This window comes from Gambusia affinis, linkage group LG17 (genome assembly GCF_019740435.1).
Source record: "Gambusia affinis linkage group LG17, SWU_Gaff_1.0, whole genome shotgun sequence".
NCBI classification, from domain to species: domain Eukaryota; kingdom Metazoa; phylum Chordata; class Actinopteri; order Cyprinodontiformes; family Poeciliidae; genus Gambusia; species Gambusia affinis.
Genome location: NC_057884.1, coordinates 2100008 through 2112066, shown reverse-complemented (window position 1 = coordinate 2112066; position 12059 = coordinate 2100008). Strand labels below are relative to the sequence as shown.

The 12059-nt window shown below is 39.0% G+C and overlaps 1 protein-coding gene across 1 annotated transcript in view; it reads right to left on the bottom strand.

Annotated features, from left to right (window-relative positions):
- mef2ca (myocyte enhancer factor 2ca) overlaps positions 1 to 11510 on the bottom strand; it is a 33944-nt gene extending 22434 nt beyond the window's left edge. The window contains exons 1-2 of the mRNA XM_044144660.1: positions 11282 to 11510; positions 9241 to 9386 (exon numbers count right to left, since the gene is read on the bottom strand). The gene's annotated coding sequence lies outside the window, so the exon portion shown is untranslated. The remainder of the gene's footprint in view (positions 1 to 9240; positions 9387 to 11281) is intronic.
- Positions 11511 to 12059: the final 549 nt, after the last annotated feature.

Genomic DNA, 12059 nt, shown 5'->3' with positions numbered 1-12059 from the left:
TGTATTTTTTTTCACAAATATAGTCTGAAAAGGAAGGCCTGGTATTGGCCCATTGGCTTTAGAAGTCACCTACTTAGAAAACAGAGTCCAACAGTGTGTGTGTGTGTGTGTGTGCGTGTGCATGTGTGTGTGTGTGTGTGTGTGTGTGTGTGTGTGTGTGTGTGTTTAATCTCAGTATAAAGTAGAGGTCAGCAGACAGGTCATGGAGGAAGTTGTGGAGAAGCTTAAAGCAGGGTTAGAACAACTATCTATCATCTACTCCACAAATCTGACCTTTATTGGAGCAGTTGCATAAAAACCAATTAAGTAGATTGTGACATAAAAAATGAGAAAAATCCAAGCAGTGTGAATAAATCTACAAAGCACTATGAAGGGAATTAAAAAGCAAAGCACTACTTTCCCACTACTACTGTGGCAATGAACAATAAATCAATTAATTGCATGATAAATTACAATGAGCTTGATTATTTATTTTTCTCATTTCTCTCTCTCTCTTTCTACCAAAGACTGAATAACAAAATGTTTCAGCCTAATGCAGTGGTGACCAAAGTGGGTCCTGGAGCACTGGCATCATGCATGTTTTAGTTCTCTCCCTGGTTTAATGTACTTGGACCAAATGATGGTTGATGTGATGGTTCATAAGAAGAACACTGACATGCTGAGAAGGTTTTTATTACCACCAGGGAGATAACTAAAACAGGCAGGATGCCGGCCCTCCAGGATCAACTTTGGGCACCACTGGCCTAGTGCATTGGTCTCAACTAGCCCAAAAATTTAGTTTGCAGTGCTTTCAGTGTCCATTTTATTCATTTATTTTTAGTCTATTTTGGATCTTTAAAATGTCTTCCAGTTCCAGCGTTAAATGTTTGTGAAATGAAAGTTTATTCATCTTTGAGCAGGTGTATGTGCATTATTATTCCATTACCATGATGTTACTCTCAAAATAACAATATTATAGTTTATCACAAAACCTGCTGGGACAATTTACCAACCAGCAAAATTTGCTATCGTGACAGGCCTAGCTACTAACTCTCTCTATCTCCAACCTCTGTTGGCTTGTGGAGGCAGCATTGACATATGAAAAATATATACTAATGTCTAACATAAACATGTTCAAGTCACTGAAAACAAAACCTTCAAAATGTGTTTCTATTGTGTGAAGAATGCTGACTGTAGCAGTTTTTGCAAAACATCAGGTGTTTTATCTGCTGCAGCACGTTAGCAAGGTCGACCTTTACAGCAGCAGATCCTGTGAAACCGTTAGCTTTTAGAACCTGTCACTTCCCTCCTCGTTTCTGAATAGCTCATCCTTCGCCGATTACCGGAAACCCAGAACAGGTACATATTTGATAAAAACAACCAGCAATTAAAAATAACTGATGTGATTATCAATCGGAACACAACCTGATCAGAACATGTTGGTTTTCTGCTAGAAGGAAGCATTACCCCAGTGCTTCTCACACTACGCCATAAATGATGTGTTTTGTCACAACACAACAAGAAGATTAAGCTTTGTGTTGTGACAGTAACCCAGAGCCCATCGGCAGCAAGTAGAGACATGCCGATTGAGCATTATGTGAATATCTAGTGCATGAGTCAAAGCGCCTGCAAGCGCTCCTCTCTGCAGGACGGCCCCACAACGGCGTTTAAATTAGCAGCACTCCCAGACACGCACACTCAGCACGTTGGAGCTGAACAGGGAATTTTAGGTCAAGCAAAGATGGGAGCCGTTCAGGGAAGGTTGCTTCAAATCACAGAAATCAGCACGAAGGTGTCACTTCATGAGGAGTTTGATCATTTCCAGGATGACGGCAAATCTCCAAACAGCTCCCCCTCCTGCGTCTTCACAAACCTCCCTACTATTTATAGACCGTGTAAAACAGAAGGACTCCAAAAATAAAAGAGTGAACTTTTTACCCCAAAGAATAATACGGCTGGGTTCTGGCTGGCAGGAACGAGAGCAAACGCTGAACAGAGAGAGAAATGGAAATCAGCTGTCGAGCAATCTCTCCCAATCCGTTGAACAATCTAAGGCTGGCGGAGAGCTGTGTGTTTTTTCGGGACTACACGTGTGTACAAAGCACATCACCCAGAGCAACAGCTAATAGGCGACATGTGGACATGCCCTCGTACTCCCTGCTCCTTGATGCTGCAGATAAGGAAGATCTGAAGAGAGCTGAGATGGCCTGAGGTTGCAGGATGATTGGTGCGGGCCATGGCTGTGTTTGTGAGGGATCAAACTGTCTTGACAGAAAGGAACTGTATGAAGCTTCTTCATACAGAACCAGCTGCTGCTCATTTCACAACTTTTCCATTTCAAATCTTTGCAATTCAACTCCTTTCATAGGTAATTTTTAGCTTTGTACTGACCATCAATTTGTAATCACAAGAGGGATGTTGTGCATTTGTTTTAACAACCAGCAGTTTAAGATAATTTTCTAGATTCTACTATGACCTAGTCCACGCATTGCCAGATATCTGGGAAGACGAATAAGTTTTTATGTGTTTTGTCCTTCCATCCAAACAAAATCTGTTTATTATCACAAAAAAAAACATGACACTCAGACTAAAGTGGAGATTACAGAAAACTAAGTGTTTATGTTTGCATGTGTACATGGAAAAACCAAGATTTAGGGTCTTGCGCATTACAGACTGTAACAAGATATACACCAATATATCGTCGTTGTTATCAGATATTGATGCTGTGCGTGTGTTTTAACAATGTTACATTCTAATACGCAATTTAAAAGTAATTCAACCTAGATATCTGTACATGCAAATGAAGCTCTTGGCGTATTTTGCGGCATTCATGAGGATGGAAACTTCTCAGAAAAGATGTAACAGAAATATTTGTTTTTATAAAGACTTGGTCACGTGCGTACTTGGCCTAAGACTACTGTCAGGATGCGTGGTTTTTGATTCCCAAAAACCACGCATCCTGGTTTTCCCAAAGTAATCGCTTGGGATTACTTTGGTTTGACTGAAGTGTTACATTAGAATATGTAGGAAATGTGCATATAAAATAACAAAGGAGTCCTCTAGTTGAAAAAAAAAAAAACGAACAAAAACCTATGAGGCACGTCGAGGCTAGAAGACCTCGGCCTCGGTCCATCCACGTGTTTTGCACAACTGAATGGTTGCCATGGGAGACAAAAGGATTCTTCAAACATGCATGAAATAATCAAAGCAACACTAGTGTAAACTAAAAAGGACAATTTTAAACAATACTGCTCCTTTAGAAAATGTAAAAAACAAGCATATTTTCACAATATTTACATACTGCACCTTTAATAATTACGAGGGCGAGGGGTTTCCATTTTTTTATTTTGTCGTATCAGCAGTTGCTGACCGTTTATGTCAACCTATGCCAAGAACTGACCATGAATTAATGTGCTGTTTAAGTATTGTGTTAATCTTCCTCAAATAAAATGAAGTCAGCCACCTTTGAAAGATTAACAACTAGTAATAAAAGTTTTATTACCAATTAGTTTTACAGCTAATAAAAATAAAGCAGGTGCCAATGTCTCGTAGTTGTGTAACCTTGTGATAATTCCGTTGGAGATTTTGTGTGACTTGTGCACAAACCCTCCTCTGTCTGAGTCACTTTGATAGCAGCCTGCAGCGCTTTGTTGGAGACGTGGACGGCCTTGAGGGGTGGGGAGCGTGAGGTGAGTAGAAGAACAGTGGTGCTGTCTTTGAAGGCTCTAAGCATCTGCTTGTTTCCAACAAACCCTCTGTTTAAGCAAAATCATCTCCACAGCCTGAAGTTAAAACCAAGTCTAGCAAATATGTGGACTGGCATAAAACAGGAGCAAAGAAAAAGAGAGAGAGAGAGCGGAATATTGTTTGCTAAAGAAAACCACCAATCATGTGCTGTGTTCTTCAAATTGCACAGTTTATCATTGAATAAGAAGAACTTTGTTAAACGATGGCAGTAGAATCGGAGTCCCCTTGAGCCACCCTTTGAAGAAAAACTCTGCAGCAGCAAAGCTTTACAAAAAGCTTTTCGGGTGTCATTAGCAGCTTACTTCTGCTGGGGGAAATTTGTGGTAATTTTTCTTTGCAACACACCTCAACTTTAAATCTTGCCACATGTTTTCAATTGGATTTAGGTCTGGCCTTTGACTAGGCCATCCTAAGACATTAATCTGATTTGATCAAAATCATTTCATTGTAGCTCTGGTCATAGGTGTAGGCTTGTTATCCTGATGGAAGGTGAAACTCAGCCTCTGAGCTCTGGGTGGAGCTGGGTGAAGAGGCTTAAAGATAAAATCAGATTTTTTTTTTAGAACAAATTAAATTTTTGATTTTAATTGATACGTTTTGTCCTTACTCCCCGCCCCCTTAGATAAATTTACAAATGTCAAAACAATTCCTTCTGTGAGTAAACCTGAATTCAAAGTCGAATCGAAGCTGTAAAACACGTTTGTCAGACAAGGTGGTAGTTGTTGGGAAGGTCTACATCACTCTGGAACTCCAAGAAGTGCATTAGTGAAACCGTCCAGATTTTCCACAAAGTAGATCTTCAAAACAGAAAAATTGATTAATCGAAAGCTGTTGAAAGCTTTAAACCTCTCCAGAACGTTCCCTGACCAGTCTGCTGGGTTTCTCAGGCCTCATGATGCTGTTAGGTCACTAATGTTCTCTAAGCAGAACCAACACATTTCTACTGAGATTCAGTTACATCTATTATCCCTCTTGCACTTCACACTCATAGTACTGTTTGTGTTGATCTTGACATAAAATAATAATAAAAACTTTTTATGAATGTAACATGATAAAATGTGAAAAAAGATCACGGAGTGTGAAAACTTGTGAGGTAGGATTGTCAAGTGCTGGTTTCAGTAATCTTATCAAGTTGTAACACAGAAAACTGAGAATGACATTTGCTTGTTAAAGGGTACTATGTGTTTTCCAGGCACTTGGTGTCATTTTAAAGTACAATCAAGAAACTATGTTGCGTTCCGTTGTTATGAAAATGCTGTACACATAAAGTACAACTTGAAATTGGGCCTCTGTCACTTTAAAAACTCCTGCTCTTTCTGAAACTCTGCCTTCAGAAAGTCATCACAACATGGCTCCTCTATTAAACCTTTCAAAATATTTTTACAAGCGTTGTGCTGAGAAGTAGATTATATAATGAGCTCAGCAGATGTGTAGTTCCACCAGGTATCTGCTAATTGCTACTGGCTAGTCTGAAGGAGCTGAGTGGGGGTGTTGTGGGGGAGGGCTGCTCTGTGAGGTGGAAGCTTGGAAGCTGCAGCTCAGAGGAGGAGCTTCGCCTTGAAGGTGGTGCTAGGTCCACCCAGCAGTTTTGCACATCTGAATGGTTGCCATGGAAATTAAAGGATTTCTCAAACATGCATGAAACAATTAAAAAAAAACTCCAGGTGTGTTTTTGATGAGGGAGTAACATGATAACATGATGTAAAGCTCAAAAAATTAGATTTTACATGATACTGAAGGTTGTAAAATCGTTTACATTTTGGAAATTTTAGAACCAAAACTTGTTCTGAAGATGAAACTTTTGAAGTGTTCTTGCTGCTCTCGCAGTTAAATTTGGTTCTGCAGAGGGCAGAACTGACATGGATCCTAAACTTTTCTATCCTGGAGCTTTAGCGACAACAACATGCTTAGTGTCTGGTTTCAGACATTACAGATAATGAAACCCTGAATGTAAAAACATATTTTGACTAAAGTCTGAAAGCGTCCATCACACTGTCTAATCCTGCTTATCTCTGCAGGGATCCCAAAGCCAACTTCCAACGGTCAATGGAGGAGGTGTACAGTCTGGACGGACACACTCACCTAGCCTAGGGCTAATTCAGACAGAGCAGTTAACCTAGCAGGCTTGTATTGGACTGTGGTAGGAAGCTAGAGTGCCTGGAGAGAACCCACACATCCACACGGAGAACATGCCAACTCCGTGCTGAGAGACTCCAGGATGGATTTGATCCTCAGTGCAGACCTGCTCCGAGCATGTCAAATAAAAACTTTAAGTCACTGGTAAGCCTGTCACAAGAAGCAATTAGTCAATTAATTATTTGATAAATTTAAAAAAAGCATGATCATTGCCATTCTGATGATTAATATTTTTTGAAGAGCAAATTAGTTTAGAGAAACTTAATAATCAATTCTATTTATGGATTCGGTTGTGTGCAAATTTTTATTTTCTTTCTGTTATTGGTATTGGTTGTTGTGTTTTATTTTGGATATTTAAAATACCTTCCAGTTCCAGTTTAAGTGCTCTTTAATAAAATTAAGGTTTATTGGTCACTAAGCAGGCAATTTTGCATTATTATGCAACGTATTATCATTTGTTGCAATAATTTCTGGGACAATTTATCGTCCAGAAAAATGAGTTATTGTGACAGGCCTGGTCACAGGGCTGCCGAGTGTTTTTAAAAGTTTGAAGAGTACATTTGTATGTTAATCATGAAAGTATGATTAAAGGCACAGAATTACCGGGAAGAGGCCCTTCAACATTCTCAATGCGAGTTTCAGACATAACATGACCCTGAATGTGAGGTATGACGAGCTACTCCCTGTAATAACCAACTCTTGAGTCACTTTGTGAGACAGATATCGAACCACATGCTCAGCTTATATCCTCTCACTCCATGCAAGTGACAGTCAAACTATGCATTGTGTCTGAATGTGATCTCTCTCGGCACTGGAAATCAGAATCCTGCTGAGTCTCAGATCCAGGAGAAACAAGATGGTTTCCATCACGGCCACTGGATGCTGAATCAGCTCTTGTACCAGGCAACAACATTCAGGGGTGCATGGAAGATGGCCCAATAAGTCTTCACTTGGGTGAGGTTTGTGACCATATGCCTAAAGCATTTCCTGTACGGGAGTACTGCAGGAATATGGGCTGTCAGAATCCTTAAAGAAGGGCCATTTGGTCCCTAGAACTGGTGATGCTTGGCCCTTAGGAAGAAACAGAGTTGCGGCTTCTCTCTGTCAAAGGGAGACAGTTAAGCTGGTTTGGGCTTTGGGTTAGGATGGTTTCTGGATGCCTTCTTAGGGAGGTGTTGCAGTTGAACAGATTAAGTCACATGGGCAGTGGAAAGCCTCGGACTGCCCAACATGAGTTAGAGGAGGAAGCTTGGAAGAGGGAGATATGTAGATCTTTGCTGAAGCGGTAAAAAGACCGTTCAGGGTCCCTGCTAAAGGGGGGCATTTGTAAAGTTACACAGTCAAAATTAACAGCAATATTTTGGGCTTTTTAGTCTGTCAGAAGACAAAAAAACAATGAGGGTTAATTTCTCAATGACATATTTTCACCATTCATTTATAAATGTCACAGTTTCAAGCTAAATATGTAGTTGTTTATACTCGCTTATTTAATACTACGCTTACTAAGTAAATGTTTACTTTGAAACTGTGACATTTATAAATGAATGAATAACATGGTGAAAATATGGCATTGAAAAATGAACCACCATTCTCATTTTCTCTTATGATCCAATGATTTATGGATTTTTGAATAAAAATCTGGCTTTAAACATTCCTATAAAAGACAACATAAATGAATGATCAAATACATATATAAGTATATGTACAATATATTTACTTGCCATGAACATTTCATATTCTAGATGTTATTTGTGAAAGTGGTGTATAGACTACTTTGAGTCATTTGTCAGGTGAAACTCATAAAGTATCTGTGAAATGTGTGAATACTCAAGACCCCTTCTAAAAACATGTATAGCTGCTTATTTTAGTCGTTCAGACACAAAATGTACTTTAATGTGCTTTAGTATGTGCTGTGGAAGCTATCTTAGCACTACAGCGGAAGCGAACATGTACAGTTTTCCTTATTTCTACTCTTGGGCTTACAGCCATGGAAAATAAATACCATTTCTGGGTTGGCTGCTTTACAAACACCAGTCAAATCTGTGAGAGATTAGAAGAGAAACTATGAGGGACGATGGTTCATCACTCACGTGAATTTGTGATTTTTAAGCCACTTTTTAACCTTCTATTTGGTAAGTTAAACCAGGCTCAGCTGGATGATGTCATAACATGGATAATCGAAAACAACAACAACAATAAAACACCATTGATGCACGTTTTAAGGACAATGTGAGGCTGGTATCACTCTCACTAGACAAATTTAAATAAATGGAGTCAGACATCTCTCACAGCAGCTTTTCACAACAATATTTGTGAGTATGTTAAATGACATTTCAATAAAAGCCATTATTTATGGACTGTAGAGCAGCAAGTATCAGCAAATATTGAAAAATTCAGACAACGGTGGGACTAAATGTATCATAAGAACCTGAACAAGCCTCCATGCCTCAACCAAAAATAACATTTTGCTTAAAAACTAAGTGCTTGACTATCATTGGGAGAAAAAAGAAAAGTTAGGTTAAATTGGTCAACTAATCCAATGATTTATGGAATTTTTAGGTAAAAAATCCAATAATCTCAGGAGGTCAAAAATAATATCCACACCTGTAGGATGTTTCACATTTTGCTGTGTTATCATCTCACTTTAATGCTTTAAAACAAATTTGGAAAGTATGACGCACATTTGTCAACATGCAAAACAGAAGACAACACTTCAGCTTCACCTCACCTATGTGGTAAAACATGGAGGTGGAAGGTTCATGCTGTGGAGATGTTTTCCTTCAGCAGGGATAGAGCCGAGATAGAATTCAGTGGATTTTAGATTAAAGCATGTTAGAATAACCTACCCAAAGTCCAGAGTTATAGGTTTTAATTAAATCTTAAATGACTTGTGACAAGACTTGATGTCTACAGACACTTCTCATCCGATCTGACCATTCCCCAAAAATACCACTAAAAGACTGACAAGAGGAAAAGTTTAAAAGGTCTTTAGGGTGTTTTTCTATCACTTACTTTTTTGAGGAATAAAAAAAAAGAATCTCTCTATCCGAGTTCAATGACTCTGGCAGGAAAATGTCCAAAGTATTCCCAAAAGCCCAAGGCGGAAAACTCGACCCTTCCTCGGTTGTGTATAAAAAGTATTCCGTTCAGCTCCGAGCTCTTATCTACAGGCTCATTGTTCAATAAGAAGCAGCAGCTGACGCACCGGGCTGGCAGTAAAACTTCTCCCGCTCCTCCACACACACTTTTAGCCAATGTTTTGAATAAAAAAGGTGCAGGAAACAGGGCAAAGGGAAAACAATTACTTTTGCTACCTGACCTTTCAATGTCCACTCCCGCATCACATTTACCGGACTCTGTCCTCACACAGCCGCTTACCTCCCGCTCAGTCCCGCATGATTCGTCACGCCACGTCCTGCTTGCAGCGTGTCTCCGTCCAGCGGTTCACTTCAGTCCATCCAGCGAGTCGTCTCCTCTCGGAGCAGAGCACGCGCTTCCCGGGCTGTCAGTGAGTAAGTAAGCACCTGAACGCACGTCAGGCAGCATCGTCACGCGCCCACACACAGAGGAAGGCGCAGAGTAAGACATATAAAGGAAAATGAATTTAGAATGGTGGCAGAAAACCACAGTACCACTGTTTGGTAAAAACAACAACAACAACAAATAAAAAAATAAAATAAACGGATCCTTATTGAAAATGTTTATTTTATTTAAGTTACATTTTCAACAGGTATTGAAACTATGAGAGTACAAAGAGTTTAAAGACAGCGCAGAACAGGTACAACACTGACCCCAGGTGGACACAGTTGAAAGTGCAACTTTTCTAAAAAATCTGTTTTTAAATATACTTAATTAATTATATATCTAGTGATGTATCCGGAATTTCGGTTTAAAACCTTTGTATGAAGTATAAATTGGAGATTTTATTGCCTCGTCAGGAACCATTAATGAAAAAAGCGTGTATTTTAATTTAGTTAAAATGTATTGCATTAAAATTGAAGCCCCTTTTCGTTTCATGCTTTAACAAAATAAATAAATAAATAAATAAAATTAAAATTTGGCTTGATTTCTTTACCCCTGTAATATTTAAATTTCAAAAACAATGCACTTCAGACTTGATGTTTTTGGCCCGTTGGACGAAATGTTTGTCCAACATAACGTAAGATGTCACACAAGCTTCTTGTGTCACAGTTTGACCAGCAGAGAGCGCCCAAAAACCTCTTATAGCTGGGCTCTTAAACATAGTTAAGTTTTGTTGAATTGCTCTATTTCAAAAATAAAACTCTAGAATCTGGCAGATCATGATAAAACTGCTGTTCCAAAACTCTTGAACAGTAAAATCCAGACTGAGTTCAAATGGTAAAATAAATCAGGTGTTCTGGAAGATCAGCGGCTCCACAATTTCATTTTTTTTTTTTTATTTGTCAACATGTCTCCCCCTTGTCTGAATTTCTTTTTTCAGACTATGTGTTAGTTTAGGCTTATAGCATCTGTCATCATATTCAGAGAAACCTGAACATACCAAACTGGCAATTACATCAGAAAATGAGAAAACAACCCAATAAATCTAATTGATTATTTTCAGTTTGGACAAATGTCTCTTGCAGTTCTGTCATTCTTCTTTAACTTTTTTCTAAATTTCATTGTGTTTATTTGGTAATATATATTTTTATTGGTGTAACACTGATCTTGGTTTTAGTAGGCTTTTGAAAGTCTCAGCTTACCTTTTTTTTTTTTTTTTTACTGTTATTTTATTTCATTTTAATTGTTGCTGGTCAAAATTTTGTGAAATGATATAATCCATGATATTTTGTAGAAAAAAACCTTTTTTTTATTTTTTTATTAACAAGTAAAGCTCGACAGTGAATGGATGATAAATCTTTGGCTAAGCAGGTGAGATACATAAACTTGAAACAACTGCATGAGCGACGGCCCCTGATTCTGTTGACCCTCGACTTCTGACATCTGTAATTACAAAAGGTGTTTTTTTCCCCAAATAAAATTTCTGTAACTATATTTTAACATCCTTTTATTTATTCTCCACAGGTCCCTGTTTGTCCTAGGTTGCGTCTGTGTTGATTTTATTATAATAGAGCGTAGATGAAAAAAAAAAAAAAAAAGAAAACAGTAACATTAACAGGTGTTTCAAATGTTCAGAAGATTCCTGCATTTATTAAGAACAGGTAGAAGCTGAGGATACTTTTGGATACAAAAACAGATTTTGAAGTGGAGAAATATAACGATAAACCTCTCTGCATCTGCTTCTTGTGGAAAAGGAAATTCAGATTTTTGCTTAAAGTTTATTTGCCCAAACTTGAACTTCTCTCAGTCAGTCCTCTGCTCTGTGTCTGCAGTGCTCCTCTGACGTTTTCCTCTCCTGTTCTTCCTCTCACATCCATCAAACCGCCCGCTCACTCACCAGTGCTTTCTGTTTCTGTCTTCACCTGGAAGGATTCCCAGCAGCTCCAGCTGTGGGTTTGCTCACTCGGTCCCTTGTATCAAACAAGATGAGCCGAAACCAAATAGAAAATAAAAAAGGTGAGTAAAAGCAGCGCTGCTAAGCCAGACCAGCTGGCTTTGGAGAGCGGGGCAGCCCGAGCTGGGCAGCGTTTGGGTCTGACTTTTCTGCAAAGTGAGCAGCTGAGGTAGTCCACAATCCAACACCCCCACCTCATGCCCTCTGACACACACACACACACACACACACACAGTCAGACACACACACATTCACACACCCTATGACCTCCTGCGTCCCAGCTCAGTGCATGTCTGTGGAAGAGCGCGCTCACCTGTTGCTGTCACTTGCAGTATATTTAGCTGTGAGGTGTCACTGATGCAGTGTGTGTGTGTGTGTGTGTGTGCGTGGGTGTGCGTGTGTGTGTGTGTAGAGGAGAGAAAAATGTGTTGCTGACACTCAGGGGCCCTCTGTGGTCTTGGTGCGAGAGCCCAGGATTACTGCTTCTGCACTGTAAATCATGACATCGTGTTTAATTGAAAACAGAGGAGTGAATCTAAGGTTTTGCTCAGACTCAGTTAAACTAAGTCTAGTGAATTTTTGGCTGTGTAGTAAGTTACAAAATTGACTTCGATCAAATGAATTGAGTGGTTTTAGCTTTTTTTAATACTTAGTACTTGATTTAAGTATTGCGGTAAAAAGGTTTTAAAAATGAACTTACTTCATTTGAAGTCATGTGAAA